The sequence below is a fragment of the Thermobia domestica genome, chromosome 14 (assembly GCF_964235325.1).
Source record: "Thermobia domestica chromosome 14, izTheDome1.hap1.1, whole genome shotgun sequence".
NCBI classification, from domain to species: Eukaryota; Metazoa; Arthropoda; class Insecta; order Zygentoma; family Lepismatidae; genus Thermobia; species Thermobia domestica.
In genome coordinates, this window is record NC_137467.1 from 174,702,942 (window position 1) to 174,722,383 (window position 19,442).

Below are 19,442 nucleotides of genomic sequence, written 5' to 3' on the forward strand. Positions count from 1 at the left end.
TCTGTGCTACGATGGCCCAAGAGCATTGAATAACAGGGTAACTACGTTGGAAAATGATATGAATAAAACCATTTTACTCTTGTGGTAATAAACAATAAAAATTGATTACGATACTTATTGAATTACCCTCGTATGACGTCGGGAAATGAATTAAAATAAGATTGCAAAATTTGCGGACAATTCAACAATTGCAAGTTAAAGAAAAACACGTAAAATTGATATTTTTTTGTATAGTTAGAAGCCAATTATGATTATGTAGTAGATTCCTTTATCCTTTGCTCATTGTTCTTTCTTGTTTTCATCTATTAAGTTCTGTCACGTTTCTCCTTGGCATTCGCGGAACCTTAATTACAATGATGGAACGAGATTTTGTTTGTGGTTTATCGTCCTTCAGAATCGAATATTTTTTCCTTCTTAACATGTATAACGTTGAAATATAAATATATCTTCTTGAAAATAAAAGAAAATAATAATAATAATAATAATAATAATAATAATAATAATAATAATAATAATAATAATAATAATAATAATAATAATAATAATAATAATATCATCCTAGTGTGATACGTCGTAGTTCATTGATGAGTATGTTAACAGCAACAGGACTTTTTGTATGAGTGGTTATTGTTATATATCTCTTCCAATAGTCTTATTTCTGCCTTCCTTGACAGGAATTAGTTTGAATATCTCCCTAATTGGCTTACAATGTCTAAAAATTTTGTACTTCCATGTTTTTTTCATCTAATGTTTTTTTTAAATTTGAGAAACGTACTCTTATTACTTCGATAAATTTCATTTAAAAAATGAAATACCTTATCTCATGTTTTCTAAAGTTTAAAAACTGATTTCTTATTTAATACTTTCGTAAACTTGAAGAACGATCCGTTATTTACTGTTTTGTTAAATTTGAAATCAATGCGATGAGATTTCTAGTGTAACGTCCCACGCTTGAAGAACTAGGCTAAGAAGAGCACGAAGAAAGTGGAAGGAAACTGGTGTACCCAAGAAAATCCACACAGGCCGTGTTTGTCCACTACAAAGCCCAGTTGGCATGAGTTATGATCAAATCAGGGGTCCCAAGCAACAGAAGTGAGCGCTCCATCATTGACTCATTGCGGCCTTCTTATTAAATTTAGAAAACGAACTCTTATTTAGTACTTTCTTAAACGTATGGAGCGCTTAGCACTTACTACCTTCCTAAATTTGGGAACCTTTCTTATCTAATATTATTTGACAAACATTTTATTACGTAATACTTTTCTAAATTTGAGAAACATTTTTCTTACATATTTTCTTAAATTTGTAAAACGATTTCTTGTCTATATTTTCTTAAATTTGAGAAACATCATTATCACAATGATAGTAGGTTCATCGTCGTGACAATCAAGGCCTTTCAGTTCTTTCTCTTGCATGTGTCACCATTGATTATGAACCAGCTATCTTCTGAATATCTTTGAGAACTTGTGTACATCTACTTTTCTCAATCTTGCTCGCTCTGTTTTATTTATTTTATTCATGATACTTTCTTTATGATGAGACTCCCTGCTTTTCACATGCAAATCTCCAAAATATTATTATTTTTGTTTATCGCAAATGAATACTAATATACAGAGGTTGATTCACTTATATCGAGCCGAAGTCAATGTGCAAGTGTACCATGCAGATGCAGTTCAGAACTTTGAGATTGCCACGAGATAGCAATATTTAATTAGTCACGCAGTACAGCAGAGTGGTTGAACGTAGTCTGATGCGGCCGAAATTGAAAAAACCTGAGAGTGGTTCATTGTGGTTCGCTGCGTCGCGCATCGTAAAAATGTATGAAGTGCGTCATTTTTGTTTAGGTATTAGCCCACAAAATACAGGGTTTTTGTCGTTAAAAATTCGAGACAAGCTGAACTTCTACCAATTGTTAGGGCTTAACTAGACGTGCATTTTCCCAAAAGTCCCCACCCCTTCCCCTTGTGCTTTCCCCTCCACTCCTCCTTTAACATCGGATTTGCAATGTTTTCGATTATCTCTCATATATCCGTTATTATGAATCCGATCTTGAAACTCATTCTACAGTTTTTCCTTGAACCATGATCTTAAATAAGTTATTCTTCACTATTTTTACTAGGTCTAATATTTTCGTAGAATTATTCGTAGAATTACGTAAAATTTTTAGATTTTTATTACTAGTTTTTGGTTGCCAACACTAGTTTTTGGTTGCGTGTTAAGCAAGTCGTCAAAGAAATCTTTCCATCTATTTAAGATGCTATCCGTGTCAGTAAGAACTGTACCGTCAGATTTCTTTAATATATAAGCACGAGGTTGATAGCCCTTTTTAAATTCGTTGATTCTCTTATACATGTCCCAGATGTTTTTATTTTTACTATTATCTTCAAGTTCCTTAATTTTAGCTTTCAGAAAATCGCGTTTCTTTGTTCTAAAAGTTTTGGAAGTTTCCCGCCCGAAATTTTGTGTAGTTATTTCATTCGGATTTTGTAGCCAGCGTAATTTTGCCTGTTTTCTCTTCTCTCATAGTTTTAAGCATTCCTGGTCGAACCATGGTTTGTTCCTACATATTTCGGCGTGTCCCAATTTTTCTTTTGCTGAAATTTTAATGCTATCTCTAATTCCAATCCAGGTATCCTCAACACTAGTGCACTCCGAGTCTTCTAAAGCCGAGAATCTATTCTAAACTTCAATCTGGTATTTCTCTCTTACCTGGCTCTCTTCTAATTTCTTTAAATTGAATCTCTCCGTTTTCGGACAATGAATATTACCTTTATTCAACGATAACCTCTCTCGTATTATCGCTGCTACCAGGTAGTGGTCAGTGTCACAATCAGCCCCTCTAAACGACCGGACATCAATTATGCTAGATTACCTTCTTCTATCTACTAAAACGTGATCAATTTGATTATGTGTTTTCCCGTCTGGTGATGTCCAAGTGTATTTATGAATGTCGCGATGTGGGAATTTTGTACTCTTCACGATTAGGTTTTCGGATGTTTCAAAGTTCACAAGTCTAACACGGTTGTCATTACTTTACGTTCCTTTGCAGACTTTCGTTCCCTATAATCGGGTTGAAAATATCCTCTCGTCCTACCTTCGCATTGAAATCCCCTAATAGAATTTTCATATGGTATCGCGGGATTTGGCCAAATATCTGTTCCACTTCTTCGTAAAAACTGTCTTTTATATCGTCATCCTTATCTTCAGTTGGGGCGTGTACATTTAAAACAATAATATCACACCACCGTCCCTTAAGAGTAATAAAAGAAAGTCTGTAAGTAGCAAATTCAACCCGTTTTTATTGCTGGTAATATACGTTTATGAGCGAAAAACCCTGTTCCTAACTGGTGATTTTTATATCCTTCCCCGTAAAAGAACGTAAAATTTCCGGAATTCACAGATCCATTTCCTTCCTACCTAACTTCCTGAACTCGTACTACGTCCATCCTGTATTTCTCTAACTCACTCGTTACGGATTTTTACGCGCCAGCCCTAAAAAGACTCCTAATATTCCATGTTCCAAACTTCATGTCTATTTTCTTTTGCTGAGGTCGTGCCAAGTTATCAGTCCTTGTCCGAGGCTTTTGTGAATATTTCTGAACAAGTGCTTTTTTTTACAGGATGAGATTGTTAGCCCTACCCAAACCCCCAAGCTGGAGGACCACTCCTAGTCAGCTGTCCGCGACTGCTTATTCAGTATATTCGCAGCTATCCTCTATATCAAGAGGCCTTCTCCTCGATCCGCAACCTGAGGACGCGTGTTTTTAAGGCGAGCTTTAGGCTAGCATCCTTTTAGAGGGCTACACCCTCTTTTAGGTATGGGATCTAATAGGATAGTTTAGGTTCATAGGAACAGTGGTTGGGCTAAGTGATATTCTGTATGGATCCTTTATTATTCTTATTTATCTGAAACCAGGAAATTATTATCTTTGCGACTATAATCATAACTGTGGGAAAGGTATTCTACGTTTATTACCCAGAACTTGCAATGTAGATTAATTGGTGTCACACATAGAAATATGTAATAACAACGACTATCACATAATACATACAATATCAATAACTATTAAGGTAATCGCAAAATATAATGTTACAGTAAATGATCATGATTTGATATGAACACATACAAAATAATTAATATGTAAAGTATTAATCAGAAAATAATTAGGGCGAAGAATGAGATGAAGTGCGATACACTGGACAGCACAGGGTTTTGTTAGGAAGACGAATGAGTGTTATCTTCTGCCTAGGGGCATCTCTAGGCTGATGATGACGATGGGAGCCCTGTTAGTCACAAGAGGTATTACTGTGCAATAAATGAAGGGAAAATGTGAGGTAGATGGGCATGAAGTTGATACTCTTGTAACAGGACTCGGTCTGGATGATCGGGAGGCAGAGTGTAGCAGTAAAGTGTGAAGAGGAGACAAAGCGGAGAGTAAACGTACCGAGGACGGACAGGATGAAGTTCATGAAAATGCATACTTGCTATGAGTAATGGATGCTGAGAGCTGTAACGAGCTGAGATGAATTTCTGTCGGAGAGACTCAAGATGATATGTAATGCTGGGGGATTTGATGAGTTTATAAAGTACTCTGGTAGAGCTGGGTAGCTGAATACGGTGGGCTATGAGGAAAGCATGTCGTTCGAGAATTCGCAGCTTTTCGTAAAAGGAAGCGGATGCAGAAATCCAGGCGGGGAAGCCGTAGGTGAGAACTGGACGCATGAATGCTTTTTATGTATTAAGGACTACGGTCGGTTGGAGTCCCCAGGTCGTACTTGTGAGGCACTTCAGGAGATTTAAGCGTTTGTAGGCTTTGGCAGCGATGTGCTGTAGGTGAGCTTTCCAGGTTAGGTGAGTATCATAAATGATGCCTAGGTAGGTGACAGTTCTGGTTGGAATGATGGGAGTATCGTGAACCTGAAGGGAGAGCCGCGACGGGTTTCTATGGACCTTAGAACGTTTGCGGGGGGGAAGGGAATGAAAGTGGTAGCTTGGGTTTTCGCTGCATTAATAGAGAGGTTCCACTTGGTGCACCACCGAGTGAAGCGATTAATGGCCTCTTGCAGATGCTGATTAATTTGCCGAATAGTGTTACCCAATGCTAAAAAGACAGTATCGTCCGCATATTGAAATAAATAAATGTCAGGAGGAAGCGAAGGAAAATCGGCCACAAAAATGATGTACAACACAGGTGATAGGGCAGAATCTTGTGGTATTCCAGACAGAAGAAATATAGGATGAGAGAGCTGATTGTTGATGGAAACGTATGAAAGGCGACAGGCGAGAAAGTGATAAATAAAGCGAACGTAAGCAGTGGGAAATTTAAGGTGAATAAGCTTGTAAAGAAGTGCGAGGTGCCATACCTTGTCAAAGGCTTTCTCCAAGTCAAATAGTATAAGGCAAGAGGGTTTAACAGAGTTGTAGAGTGTTGTGATTAGACTGGTGAGGCGAAGGAGTTGATCGTTGATGGAGTAGGAAGGTCGGAAGTCTGCTTGGTGAATAGGGAGTATACGTTTAGTTTCGAGATACGGATGGAGCCGCTTAACAATGATACGTTCTAGAATTTTACTGAAAGTAGATGTTAACTGGATCGGACGGTAAGAGGATGTGTCGGTTTTAGGCTTATAGGGCTTTAGAAACATCAGAGATTTTGAAGATTTCCAGTCTCTTGGAAAGAAGCCTGTGCGAAGAATGAATGTATAGATGATGGCAAGCAGATTCAATAATAATGGAGGACCTTCTTTGATATGTCTATATGTAATGTTGTCAAAGCCAGGGGCTGAATTTTGCTTACGGTTAACAACAGTAATGATTTCATCGGTAGTGATGGATGCTGTGAGTGGATGATTTGGTAACGTATGAGAGACGTTAGGCTGTAAGTCAGGAGATGCAAGATTGATGCGGTTAACAGGGTGTGCATTGATGAAATTGGTAGATGGTGCAGGTGTAAAGATGTCCTGTAAGTAATCAGCAAAAGCGTTTGCTTTCTCTTTGTCAGTTTGGAGCGGAGCGTTATTGTGAAGAATTGGGTAATGCGGCTTGATATATTTGCCACACAGGGCATTAAACCTTTTCCAGAATTTCGTTGGATGGCTGGTTTCATTAAGAGTATTACACGTTCTGACCCATTGTCTCAGTTTATAAGCCTTGATATAGTTTCGAACGGTACGCTGTAGTTGGGTATGATGATGAAGAGTATCAGGATTTCTAGTACGGGGGTATTCTCGGTACAATTGACGGGAACGGCGAATCATAGGTAAGTATTGTGGGAGAAGACGAGGTTTATACGGTGTGGAGAAAGTGGATGGAATGTAAAGTTCTGATGCATGAGTGATAGTGGAGTTAATGGTATTAATACTATCATATAACTGGTCTTCTGTCGCTGGAGGTTGCAGATGATGTAATGACTCAGAGATATAGTCACGGTACTTGTCCCAATTGGCTTTGTCGTAGCGAAGAGTTGGCCGAAGATGTGGTGGATTGATAGAGTGAGAGGCCTGAGAATGGCGGTACGTCAGCCGAATAGGTGCGTGATCGCTGCCTAGAAGTGGAAGCACATCAACGGTACAGTAAGAGGCAAGAGTACTAGAAGTGATGACTATGTCGGGTGTCGTCTGAGAGACAGAACGAGATGGTGCCGGTAAATCATGAAGAAAGCCTGTGGTATTGGAAGTAACAAATTGAGTGAAGGCGGTGCGTTCATTATCGGTACGGCTATGGAGATTGATATCTGCCATGATTATATAGTGCTTGTATGTGTTGGAAATATGTTGGAGGAAAGCAAGAGGTATCGGATGTCCGGGTCTTATATAAATGGTGACGAGAGTGATGGCAATTTGAGGGAAATATAGAGTCGTGATAACATGCTCGGGAAGATTTGGTAACGGGCAAGTATGGCGCCGAGAGGGAAGGGTATGGTAAAACCCTATGGCTGCCCCACCATTGGCTCTCTGAGCGGGAAGATGGTTGTCGTGGCGATGGATGTTATAACGAGCGAGGTGGATAACGTCCGATCTTTTAAGGAAGGTTTCGTTTAGGAAAAAGGCGTTTGCTTTTTCTTCGAGCAGTAGCGTGTCGAATAGTAATTTGTTTTTAGAAAAGGATCGAATATTAAGGATAAGACTATAAGAGCCATAATTAAGTACAATAGGTGATGGCAGTTAAGAAGTGGGTGGGAGATTTGTTGTGTGAAAATGAGCATCTGTATTAGAATAAGTTGCGTTGAATGAAACATGAAAGATAATGCGAGCAGCGTGAATGATTTGCTGGAGGATATGAGGACGAATGAAGGGGTGGATATTTTGTAATGCTAATGTAGTGAAAGGAAGAAGTTTATCGATGGTGACAGGAGTGGAGTCGACGGGAAAGTCAGTGTTTGTGGAGGAGTCGTGAGTCCGGAGTGGAGCTACAAGCTCAGGATGAGAGGTTTCCGGTTGAGGCTTTCCTTTGCGCTTATAGCTATAAGTTGGATGCTGTTCATTGCATGTATCACAGGATACGGAAGTTGTAAATTGCAACATGTGCGGGTTGAGTGACTACCTGTGCAGTAACCACAAACAACTGTGTTGCGACAATTAGCAGTGGTATGCTGATTGTAAGCTTGGCACTTTTCGCAACGCAGAGGAAGTGGTGGTGATGAGCGAGATGGTTCTACACGGTGCCTCTTTTTATAGATCAGTGCGCTATGAGTAAGCAACGAATCAATCGTCTCCTGTGATGGGGTTAAGATTCGCATCATGTATGTGGGCCCCTGATCGTTGCGAATACGAAGAACTTTTGTTATGTTGAAACCTTCAAGGTGCAATTCTTCCTGAACTTCCTCATCTGTGTATGAGGGGTCGACTCCCCTAATAACAACAGAGAGAAGAGTAGGTTTCCTAGGAGGTGGTGGTTGCTTACGTCTCGACGAACTGAGTGTTTCGATTTTGGCAGTTTTCCCAAAGATCTCGAAGGAAGCTTTGTTCCGGATGGTGATAGCAAAGTTGGGATCCGGCGATTTCAAGATTATTCAATTACGGGACTTCACTACTTTGAGAAAGAGCGATGCTCGGTAAGTACTTACGCAGTTGAAGAACCACGTACTTAATGTTATCGTACTTAGGATCGAAGTTTTGGAGCAGAAATGAATGAATCTGTGGAGTTGAAATGGATGAGATGCCTGATTGCGGATGAGATTGATGTGACGATGATGGATGAGAAACAGCGGTATCCATGGCAACGGAAGTATCGGTTTGGCTCAAATGTTGCTTCTTTGCTGGCGGTGAGTTCATGATTCGCTCAGGATAGCTTTCTGGATGGTGTGGTGATCTAGATCTGCTGGAGGCATTAGAGATAGTGGAGGCTGTAGAGCGCTCCGAAGCTCGGCGGTGTCTATGACCATCCTTCCGCTTTTCCACTTTCGTGGAAGAAACGGGAGGCACAAGAAAGACTGGTGATACTCCTCCATAATGACCGTCTATCTGAGACCCTACGCCTGAAGCAGGATCCGCCATGGAGTGTAGATGGAGGGCCGAAGCCCAAACCAATGAGATGTGACGTAATGAGATAAAATGTGATGCAGGTGAGGTGACCCGTTCGGATAGTCACCAAGGTTGGGACAGTTCTCTGGACAAACCCGTAGCACTACACACCCTTGGCTTGATTAGTCTGGAGAGTAGTGCTCAAAGGAATGACGCAGAAAAAAGCCCGGGATGAGGAACAGGAAGGATATCAAAAATTGCTATAGCCAGGCAATTGCGGTTATCGCTAACAAAATCGCTAGCGACCGAAAGTATGATGCTGAGGACGCGCCATGCCGTGGTGACAGGAACCCACGTTACTCGTTACTACCTGAGAGAATTTGCATTGGCACTTATCGTTTAATATGAGCAAAACTTTGCGAAATATATTTGGCACTTATGCCAAATAACGAATAATGTTCTATGTTTTCTGTAATCGGTCACAATAATATTGTTGTAAACCTGTGAATAGTCTGACAACAGTTACATAGGCAACAGTTCTGCCATCTTCTGTTTATACGTGCTAAGACACAAGAATAACAGATAAAGAAAATAGATGGGAGCACTGCTATCTGTGTAACTGTTGTCAGGTGTTTCTTCACAGGTTGACACCAATGTTACTGTAACCGATTACAGAAAACATAGAATTTAATTAGTTATTTGCCATAAATGCGAAATATATTTCGCAAAGCTTTGCTCATACCAAACAAAAAACAATGCAAATGCTCACAGCTAGTAAGTAGGTATTTCTGATATGCTCTGAAGGCGATGTGGTTGGTGTTGAATCGACACACAAGTAACACGCTAAAGTGATAGTCATTTTTTGTTGTTTCAACACCTCATTTTTCGTTGCGTAGGCATGTATCTTACGTTTTTACTTACGTCACATAAGTTTTTCTTTTCTCAGTTTGTTAGGACCCACCAGCTCGGCGATTTCTCGTGTTCGGAATAACGAGTAGTGCGATGTACTTTTTCTCGTTTTCGACGAATCTAGCTCCGACCTTTTCCCCACATGTTAAAATGAACTTTTTTCTTCTTACTTTGATGTGACGAATGTCTTAAAATTTGTCGACAGAGTTCAGTAACATTCTGTATAAGTTGTTTCGGTGGAATTTCATTTATTCGAAGCTACTGAATATCTGCACTCTCTTGGTCTCTTGATTTCTGTGTGAAATACTAGTTGTGTCGTTCAGAGCACAAGAGAATAAAAATAAATTATCTAAGTTATGATTAAAACAGACATAAAATTTGACTTTTTCTTATCATTATAAGAGTTATTTAAAATTTCAGAGTTCACCTACTGTATCACTTGTAAAACCATAGCTAGGGGAAAGGGCGAGCGGAACAGTCACCTCAGGCGCTGATAGCAAGAGTGCCTTTGGTGTAAGAGACCCAGGTTCGATTTCCGGCTGAACCTCATGTGGTTCGGAGCCCACATTAAGCTGTAGGTCCGTGTCTCATATACCCTCGCTGATGAACGGAACGCTTAACTAAAATCAAATCTAACACTTTCCGTTGGATGGACCATCTTCACCAACGAACTAGATTCCTAATTTTATCCTGTATATCTTGGTCAAAATTGATGGTGATTCATCAAGTATTTCTTGAGTTTTTTATTGTCTTCCGGGCGGACTGATTCATAAACGAAAATCCTTAAAAATATATATCAAATATTTAAGTTTAACGTAAAATAATTACGGACGATGCTAAGGGAGATGGTAATCTTGAATAGCAATGATGAAATTAGAGGAATAAAGAAAGTAGTTGGAAACGGAACATTTCAGAGGAAACACTCACACAGTGTTTGTCCGGTGACAAGCAGTTTTGCCAACCAATTTTTCGAAAAATCAGAAAAATTCTTATCCAAAATCCGGAAAAAATCCAGGAGATACAACTTACTATCTAATGATGTTAATTAGGATGATTTTTTTTTACAAGGCAAACAGTAAACCCATCAATGATTATACTTACCAATAAAAGGCTAACCACTTTATCTGCGTACATGCCAATATTGACTCTGATTCACAGGAAATCCTAGCATGAATTGTTAAAAGTGAGCCTTTTTGTGTGTAGCAATCCTTGTAAAATTTGTGTGTCAAGTCTGTCTGTTCCGTTTTCATCAAATTTACGATTGAAAACACTTTTTCTACAGTGACACTTGAGGAAGGCAGAGCAAAGAAATAACAAATGTGGATAAATTTGGAAACATTAACTGGTTAGGCTATCTTTTTCTTCTTCTTTTTTTTTTACTAACAAGCATTAGAGGCGTCATTTAGGGAGGGAAGGGAGAAGCAATTGTCCTCCCTGAGTTGGAGATTTATATTGATTTTATCAATAGAATAGTAGTGAATCAATGAAAAGTACAAAATTTTACTTATATCAAAGGGTCTGAACCCCCTAAGCAAAATCTGAAATGACGTTTCTGACAAGCATCCAAAAATCTTGAACAGAAGCCTAATTCAAATCTGTGTTTCGCAATAACCGCCTTCTGTGTCTACTTGTTGCAATTTACTGTATTCTATAACATTAGAAAATTCAGCTAGAGAGGAGCAATTTATTGTGCCGATTTCTCTATCTCGTTTGATGGGCTAATCATCTCTAAATGTTTTATAGCGGGATCATGAAGCGTATATCTCTCTCGAGTTGAGTTGAGTTGAGTTTAACGTCCCGTTCAACAGCGAGGCTATATGAGATGTGGACCTACTGATTAACGTGGAATCCGATCCACATAAGTTCCCACCGGGAATCGAACCCGGTCTTCCACGCCAAAGTCGTGTACGCTAACCGCTTAGCCACGGAGGAGCTCGTATCTATCTCGAATTTGCTCTACTGTTTCAATATATAATTGAAGTCACCTGATTTTAAAATCTTGCAGTCAATCATTTGGGAGATTTCTTGATGCCATGGATATGGAAACTTTTGGTGCAAAGTACATTTCATCTGTAGATAGAACTCCTCTTGGTTTCTGAAGTCTACATTTTCTAAGAGCTTTTAGGTGAGGTGGAAAACCAGGACTTTTAAACATTTTTTAAAGAAAAATCAGTAGACCAGGAGATAACTTGAAAACCCAGGAGATCTCCTGGAAAATCAGGAGACCTGGCAACGCTGGAAGGGAATGCACTGATAAAGGCAGGAAATTAAACCTATTCTAATGATATAAATCTCTTTCATGCTTGAATAAAATGTTGGCATTGTTCTGACATCTCTTGGCCGTATAACATACTACATGAGTTCGCTAGCTCAAACCGAAAGCATCATTTACATGGGTAAAATAATAACGTATGGAAACGTTAGATAGTGTAAAGAAGTATTGAGCACATGAGTTGGCTTTAGTGTTCCAAAATTCACAAGGAAAGGACATGAACGTGTCATTCGGACATCCGAATCAAACTTAGTCCATTCGATAAACATAACAAAAATACGTTCATACCCAAAAAATTAGATGCCATGGACAACTTGGTCTGGGGCCCACTAACCATGTTAGTATACAGACTCTCAGTGACATAGCTATTGCTTCAACACTGTTCATTGGAAAGTCCGGGTTTATAGTTCATTCTCTTCATCATGAAACAAGCTTTTCAGAAGTGCCACGTATTGTCGTCTGGAACAGGAAAACATTAGGAGAATGTCGACAAAATTCCCTCCAGAAATCCCTCCCATCAACTTTGGACCCTCTGGACTGGCCCCGAGTAAAAGCATACAATCCAAATATATCTCGAAAAATACTATAGAGGTAAGAAATATGTGTACCAAGTTTTGTATTGCTACACAGAATAGGCATGAGGGGAAAGTAAGTATTGGTATACAGTCCAGGCCCGCAACTAGGGTTTCTGTCACCCGGGGCAAACACACAATTCGGCGCCCCCCCCCCAGGTTTAGTCGAAAAGTATCACTTACTTATGTATTGCAACTGTAAATAACATTCTTAATGAAACCAGTTATATCGATTTTTAAGTACTTTAATCAAACTTACTTTAATCACAAAAATGTATTACATTCGTTGTGTGCTCACAAGTTTTAAGAATAATTTTGTACATACATTTTGTTTTAATGTTGTATGAAGAAATAAAAAAAAATGAACTAGAAAATATCTGCCACATTATACAGTTATTAATTGAAATAACACATTTAGTTTTAATAACCCGAAGAATAATTATGAACATACGCTTTCATATTAAAATAAGAAACTAATACAAAATAAACTAGAAAATATCTAGTACATCATAAAGTTATAATTGAAATAACATTTAGTTCTAATAAACCCAAAAATAATTTTGTACATAAGCTTTCATTTAAAAATATAAAAACAATACAAAATAAACTTGAAAATATCTGGTATATTATAAATAGAGCAGCGCAAAAGCATAAAAAGCATAATAGCAATTTAGACATATGGTTGGTACCTTGAACATGGGTGTGGTTGTCTAAGGGTCCAGAAGAAACTAATTTTAAAGAATAATAAAGCATAATTTTAGAAAATAAAGCATAATTTAAAATATATAGCATAATTCTTGGAAATTCTATTTAACTGCAAGTTTAACATATACTATATTAATATTTTTTTAAAAAAAATATTTACAATGCAAAATCATTGAGAACATAACAATGCAACAATGAAAAACTTATTTTTATTTTTGTAAATTTTTCGGTGTAATCCTTTGATGTGGAGAAAAGAAGAAAAGAAAAGAAGAAAACTTTCCATCAACAATGAAGCACACAAGAACTCCACACTATATTGTTATGTGTACCTCTCGAATTTGTGCACTTTCTGTACTTTTTGTGTACGTTTCTGTATACTTTCTCTTTCTGTATATATACACCTCTAAGGTGCACACAAGTGATAGAAAAAATTGATTCGAGCAAAGCATATCTCTTTACAGTGCATTAAGTAGAAAGTTCATTAAATATGAAAGAAATTGCTTCATAAAATATTAATAAATAGATCAAGATATTTAGATTATTTAATGTATAGTAAATATTATACATTATACACGATTAATGTAAAACAATGATTGAAATTAACAATAAAGCATATTAAAGCATAAGTTGGACTGATATATAACAATTCAAAATGCCTCGAAAAGCTCTCAAGCAAAACTAATAGATAAAACTTCATACAGCCTTCACTCGCAAAATCCCTTGGTAGGCGTACAAGAAACAATTAAATACACCGAGGCGTGTACCTTATCTTTTCCGCCACAAAACTGCCCTCTAGTTTAAAAACATTACAGCAATTGCGTAACATTACAGGGGGCGCGTCTGAGCTTAACTCTTCAACCACCAGCAAGCAACAAAAATCGGTAACTTTTCGCCCCCGCCTCTATTGATAACAGCGTTTTAAACTTCAGAGCTGTTCTCAATGGAATTATAGAGCTTCTTCGTGGCTAAGCGGTTAGCGTACGCGCCTTTGGCGTGGGAGACCCGGGTTCGATTCCTGGCGGGAGCTCATGTGGTTCGGATTCCACGTTAATCAGTACGTCCACGTCTCATATAACCTTGCTGCTGAAAGGGACGTTAAACTCAAAATTAACTCAACTCAATGGAATTATACAGACAAACAGCTCCTTGTGGTAGGAAAAGGAAAAAGAAGCGGATTCTCTGTGGTCGCCCAAGGGAACAAATGCATGCAATATTAGGTTTTTAATGTATGACATTACACCTATTTAGATGAGACTCTGTCTCTCTCTCTAAAAGAGGTCCCATGGAAAAGACCAAGTAAACTTTTGATTTCTTTTAACCTCTAGAATAAGTTCCTCAAGGGAAAGGGTGCGATTTTTAAAACAATTGATATACTATCTTCTTTCTGGCGTCCCCCCAACCACGCGCCCGGGGCACGTGCCCCCTCTGCCCCCCTAGTTGCGGCCCTGATACAGTCTGTGGCAAATCCCACACTGACACTCAGAATGAATATGGTGTAAACTTAGTGGGATTGGAAGGGTATCATAAATCACAAGTTGCTGCTCCCAGAAAGAACGATAATCTCTCACCTGTCTACAATTACCACAAGCGCATCTAATAGTTAAGAAAGAAACGGTCTGAAATGGCCAATAGAAAGTGTGTCGTACATCACACTAACAACTCCAGTTAGGGACTAGATTTCTGGGTTTTCGGCATCTAGCCATGTTATCCCATCACGTATGTGGGATAACGTTCGTCAGCGAACACACTATCCGAGGAAAGGGAAGGAAGAAAGGATTCGGGAGAGAAGGTAGCGGCCTGGGACTTGTATGTTAGGTACAATTCCGGCATTTTGCCTAGTGTGAATGAGAAAAAACCAGGAAAACCTCACTCGGGATGAAAAAGCTTTTACACTTTTTCGACCGAGTGCTCTCACCGGAAATCGAACCCGGGACCTTTCGCGCCAAAGACGAGAGCGTTAGTGACTACGCCAGACCACCTCACTGACTGAAGTTTAGTTTCTATAGAGCCATGTGCAATTCACCTGTAACAATTTTTTGATCAGAAACCACAAAATTCTATAGCAGCGGGATTAAGATGTTTGCCGGAAAAAATGGTAGAAGGTTATCGAGCAAATGGTGTGCATATATGGTTTTAGAACCTTTATTTTCAAACCAAAATTCACGTCTTCTCAATTTTGACCTTCCCAAATGCTCAATACTTCTTTAAAGATATACTGATATCATAGAACAGTACTTTCATTTGCGTAATAGTACCGTAGACAGAGTTTTTCCATGCCGAGGCAGAGGGAGGGAGAAGATGATACGGAGAGGCATGAGGCATGAACCATTTGTGTCAATCACAACATTGGAGAATCCTTTGCATATCATGTGCTTGAGGGAATATTCATTACGACACTCTGTTGCATTACTGACAGTATTATATCTTGGTTCGGCTCTCATATTCTCTTGTTAAGGCGTGACCGGCCTTGGGATAGCAAGCATTTCCTTCCCTTGTTATGATACACACGATGTATACTATAGGAAAGAAACAGTTGTTGCTACCTGTAAACTACAGAAAAAGTAATGGAGAAGAGAAATATATATCGCATTTCTATTTTATTTTTTGTAATGCCAATGGTGTAATTTAAACAAAAAAAAAAAAAAAACTTTGGTTATTCAACTACTTAAATTTTTTGCACAATGTCAAAAGGTTCTTGTATTACTCAACTTATTTCCTTGAGAACTTATTTCTTTTTAAACATTTCTTTTTTTCTTTAATCTACTACACTATGAGTATAACAATTTTCTCACAGATTCAAAAAAGTATTCCTAGATAAACCAACCAACCAGGACTTATAAGGAATCCTAACTTAACACAAATTTCTCATAAGTGAGTGTTGAAGCTTGGGAAGCAAAACAAGTGTGATTGACGAAAAAAATGACCAAGTTGAGACATGTGGATATTATTCTATATGTTATTTTTTGTAGTATGGTATCTATTGGTGATTGTTTGACTATTTCCAAAGATATATCATCATCTAATATATCTTTACCGAATAATTTGTTACCATCTCTATTGGTCCCACTTGTACCAATACCGAATACTATAACTAATACTCAGTGTAAAGAAGACTTCCAGTTTTATCTTCAAGAGTTACAAAATCAGTCGACATGGGCTTTCAAAAGTAAGTTTTTATTTTCTAAACATTTATTATTTACCTTTATTTATTTAGACTATCTAATTATTTTATTATTTTCCTCAATTATTGTACTGAACACGGAAAACGGCAAGAAATAATAGTTTTAGTATAATTCAATTTTAACACAGAAGGGTGATCCTAACATAATCAAACTAGGTTGTTAATGAAACGCCAAGTCATGTTGCTGTTAACCAAGGGCCGATGTTACTGACTTGATACACAGCCAATGTTGCGGTTAACCTAGGGCCGATGTTACCGGCTTGACACATAGATGTTTCGGTTAACGCAAACGAATGTTACTGGCTTGACACACAATCGATGTTGCGGTTAACGCAGGGCCGATGTTACTGCCTTGACATAAAACTGATTTTGCAGTTAACACAAAGCCGATGTTAGTACCTTGACATATAGCCGATGCTGCAGTTAACATAGGGCCGATGTTACTGGCTTGATACAAACCGATGTTGAGATTAACACAGAACCAATATTACTGGCTTGACACACAGCCGATGTTGAGGTTAAGACAGGACCGATGTTACTGTCTCGACACACATCCAATGTTGCGGTTAACACAGGGCCGATATTACTGGCTTGACACGCAGCCGATCTTGTGGTTAACACAGGACCGATGTTACAACTTTGACACACAGCCGATGTTGCGGTTATCACAAGACCGATGTTACTGGCTTCACGCAGAGCTCATGTTGCGGTTAACACAGCGCTGATGTTACTGGCTAGACACACAGCCGATGTTGCATGGCGTTAAATTAGACGACAATATTAATTTTGCTGTTGTGAAAATAAGATCACGGCGAAGTTGTAAGTGAATGAACGAAGGAATGCGGAAATTGGAAAAGTTTTACGGAGTTCTTTCACTACAAACGCTGTGCTGTAGTAATACCTAAACTCGCATGGTGAACTCAAGAGATGGGTATACTACTATTCATGCTAAAAGTCCGATGTTGTGGTTAACACAGGACCAGTGTTACCGCTTTGACGCATAGCCAATGTTGAGTAGCGTTAAATTATGTAGCTCAAGCGATGGGTGCACCATAGGTGTCCAAACTCGCGAACCCGACGCTCGTGAGCTCGGCACTCGCGGTCAACCGTCCTCGGGCTCAATAATTGACCGTGAGCCCGAGTGATCCCCAGCCCCAACGAAATAAGTGAGGGCGAGCCCCCCCGGTGAGAACGAATCCAATCGAAAGAAGTGAGTGCGAGCCCGAGTAAGCGCGAGTCCAGTTAACAGAAGTGATCGTGAGTCCGAGTGAGTGCGAGCCCAGTTGGGAGAAGTGATCGCGAGCTCAAGTGAACGCGAGTCCAGTTGAAGGAAGTGAGCGCGAGCCCGAGTGAGCGAAAGCCCTGTTGACAGAAATGAGCGTGGGCTCGAGCGAGCGCGAGCTCAATTGAGTGCCAGCGAGCGCTCACTTCGCACTCACGTGGACTCATTTGGTTCAGAGTCAAAAAGATAGGAAACTCATTCCATGTGCAGCATTGAAAAGGAAGATTGAAACAACTTTACAAAATGGAAAAACACATTCTTGAGGTCTGAGCTGTTATTTTATTGTCCAAAGAACTTCAAACAACTTTAAGTAGAAAACCGATCTTTTCATGGCTATTATGAGGGGATGATATTTGTTTGAGGCTGTTTGAGGCTAGCAACAAATGAAGCTGTGCGTTCACTGAAAAGTCGAGCGAAATATGTATTCTTTAATTGTAGCTTTTTTAAATCCCAATAAACAAGAGTAGCTCTTAAGAATGTTGAGTACCTGCACCATCATGGTTTTTCAGCTCATTAATTTATATGAGATAACATTTTATTAATTTTTTGAAATAGACAAGAATTTTAGCCAGTTAATTTTACTGACTTCTTCTTGAGATCTTTAAATGTATTCTATGTGAAATTTAACTACTGTATTATGTAATTTTAATATTTATAAATTAAAACTAAAACAACGTTACATTAATATACGAGGGGGAGTCAAATGAAAACCATAATTATTTTTTAAAATATTATTTATTGGTCACACAGGGTACAGAAGTAAATCACTTTTCAACATAGTCCCCTCCTCGTTCAATGCAAGTCCGCCAGCGCTTCGGAAGAGCCTGAATACCTGCAGAAAAAAAGTATTTTGGGCGACGGCGCAACCACTCGTGCATCGCGTTGCGTACCTCTTCATCGGAGTGGAACTTCCTGCCGCCCATTGCTTCTTTGAGCGGACCAAACAGCGGACCACTCCTTGCTCGCTCGCTTTGTTTCAGGCTGATGGTAATGCACCCATGTTTCGTCACCAGTGACGATTCGTGACAGGAAGGTATTACCGTCACGTTCAGCACGCCATAAAAGGTCTTCTCACGCATCAACACGTCGCTGTTTCAGTTGCGGCGTCAGTTGTCGGGGCACCCATCTTGCAGACACCTTATGAAACTGGAGAACATCATTCACAATATGATGTGCCGATCCATGATTCATGTGTACACATGCTGCAATTTCGTCTATTGTCACACGGCGGTTTTCCAAAACGATGGCTTCAACGGCTGCAATGGTCTCTGGAGTCACTACGCGCCGAGCCTGGCCGGGGCGTGGAGCATTGGCCACAGACGTAACACCATTTGCAAATTTCCGGCACCATTCATAAATTTGTGGCTGTGACAAACACGCATCTCCATACTGAACCTTCATTCGCCTAAAAATGTCAATCGGTTTCACACCTTCACTTCGCAAAAACCGAATCACAGAACGCTGCTCCCCGCTGGTGCATGTGGCTAGTGGAGCTGCCATTTTGGAACTGTTGTGCACCGGTGTTTGTGCATCTGCCGGCTGCTGCCACCTAGGAGACATCCGGCATACTATCGTAAACAGGCATGCCAACTTACAGCTCACTGGTGCCATATGGGATTTTTATTTATACTTTTATGGTTTTCAGTTGACTTACCCTCGTATAAGAAACATTTAAATAGGCCAGAAGGAGAAATTAGTAAAATTGAACTATTAAAATCTCGTATATTTAAAAGAAAAAATATTTACTTATGAGGAAAAAAAGAAGAAAGATAACAATTCAACATCCAAGAAAATAACACACACACACAACAAATTCAATATCCATGAAAATAACTCACACACACACAAACACGCACATACATCTCCTTTTATTAAAGTCTTTTTTTGAAAGCTACCCTGAAACGATGGCGTGTCGTTTGTTACAACCAGAGGTAAAAGTGAGGGGGAACACAGGGGACGTCGTTTCCCATTTCCAAAAATATCTATGGCGTCCCTCCATTTCCTAAAAAAACATAATGGGGAAAGATAGACACAGGGAACGGCGAGACGTCATGAGTCTCC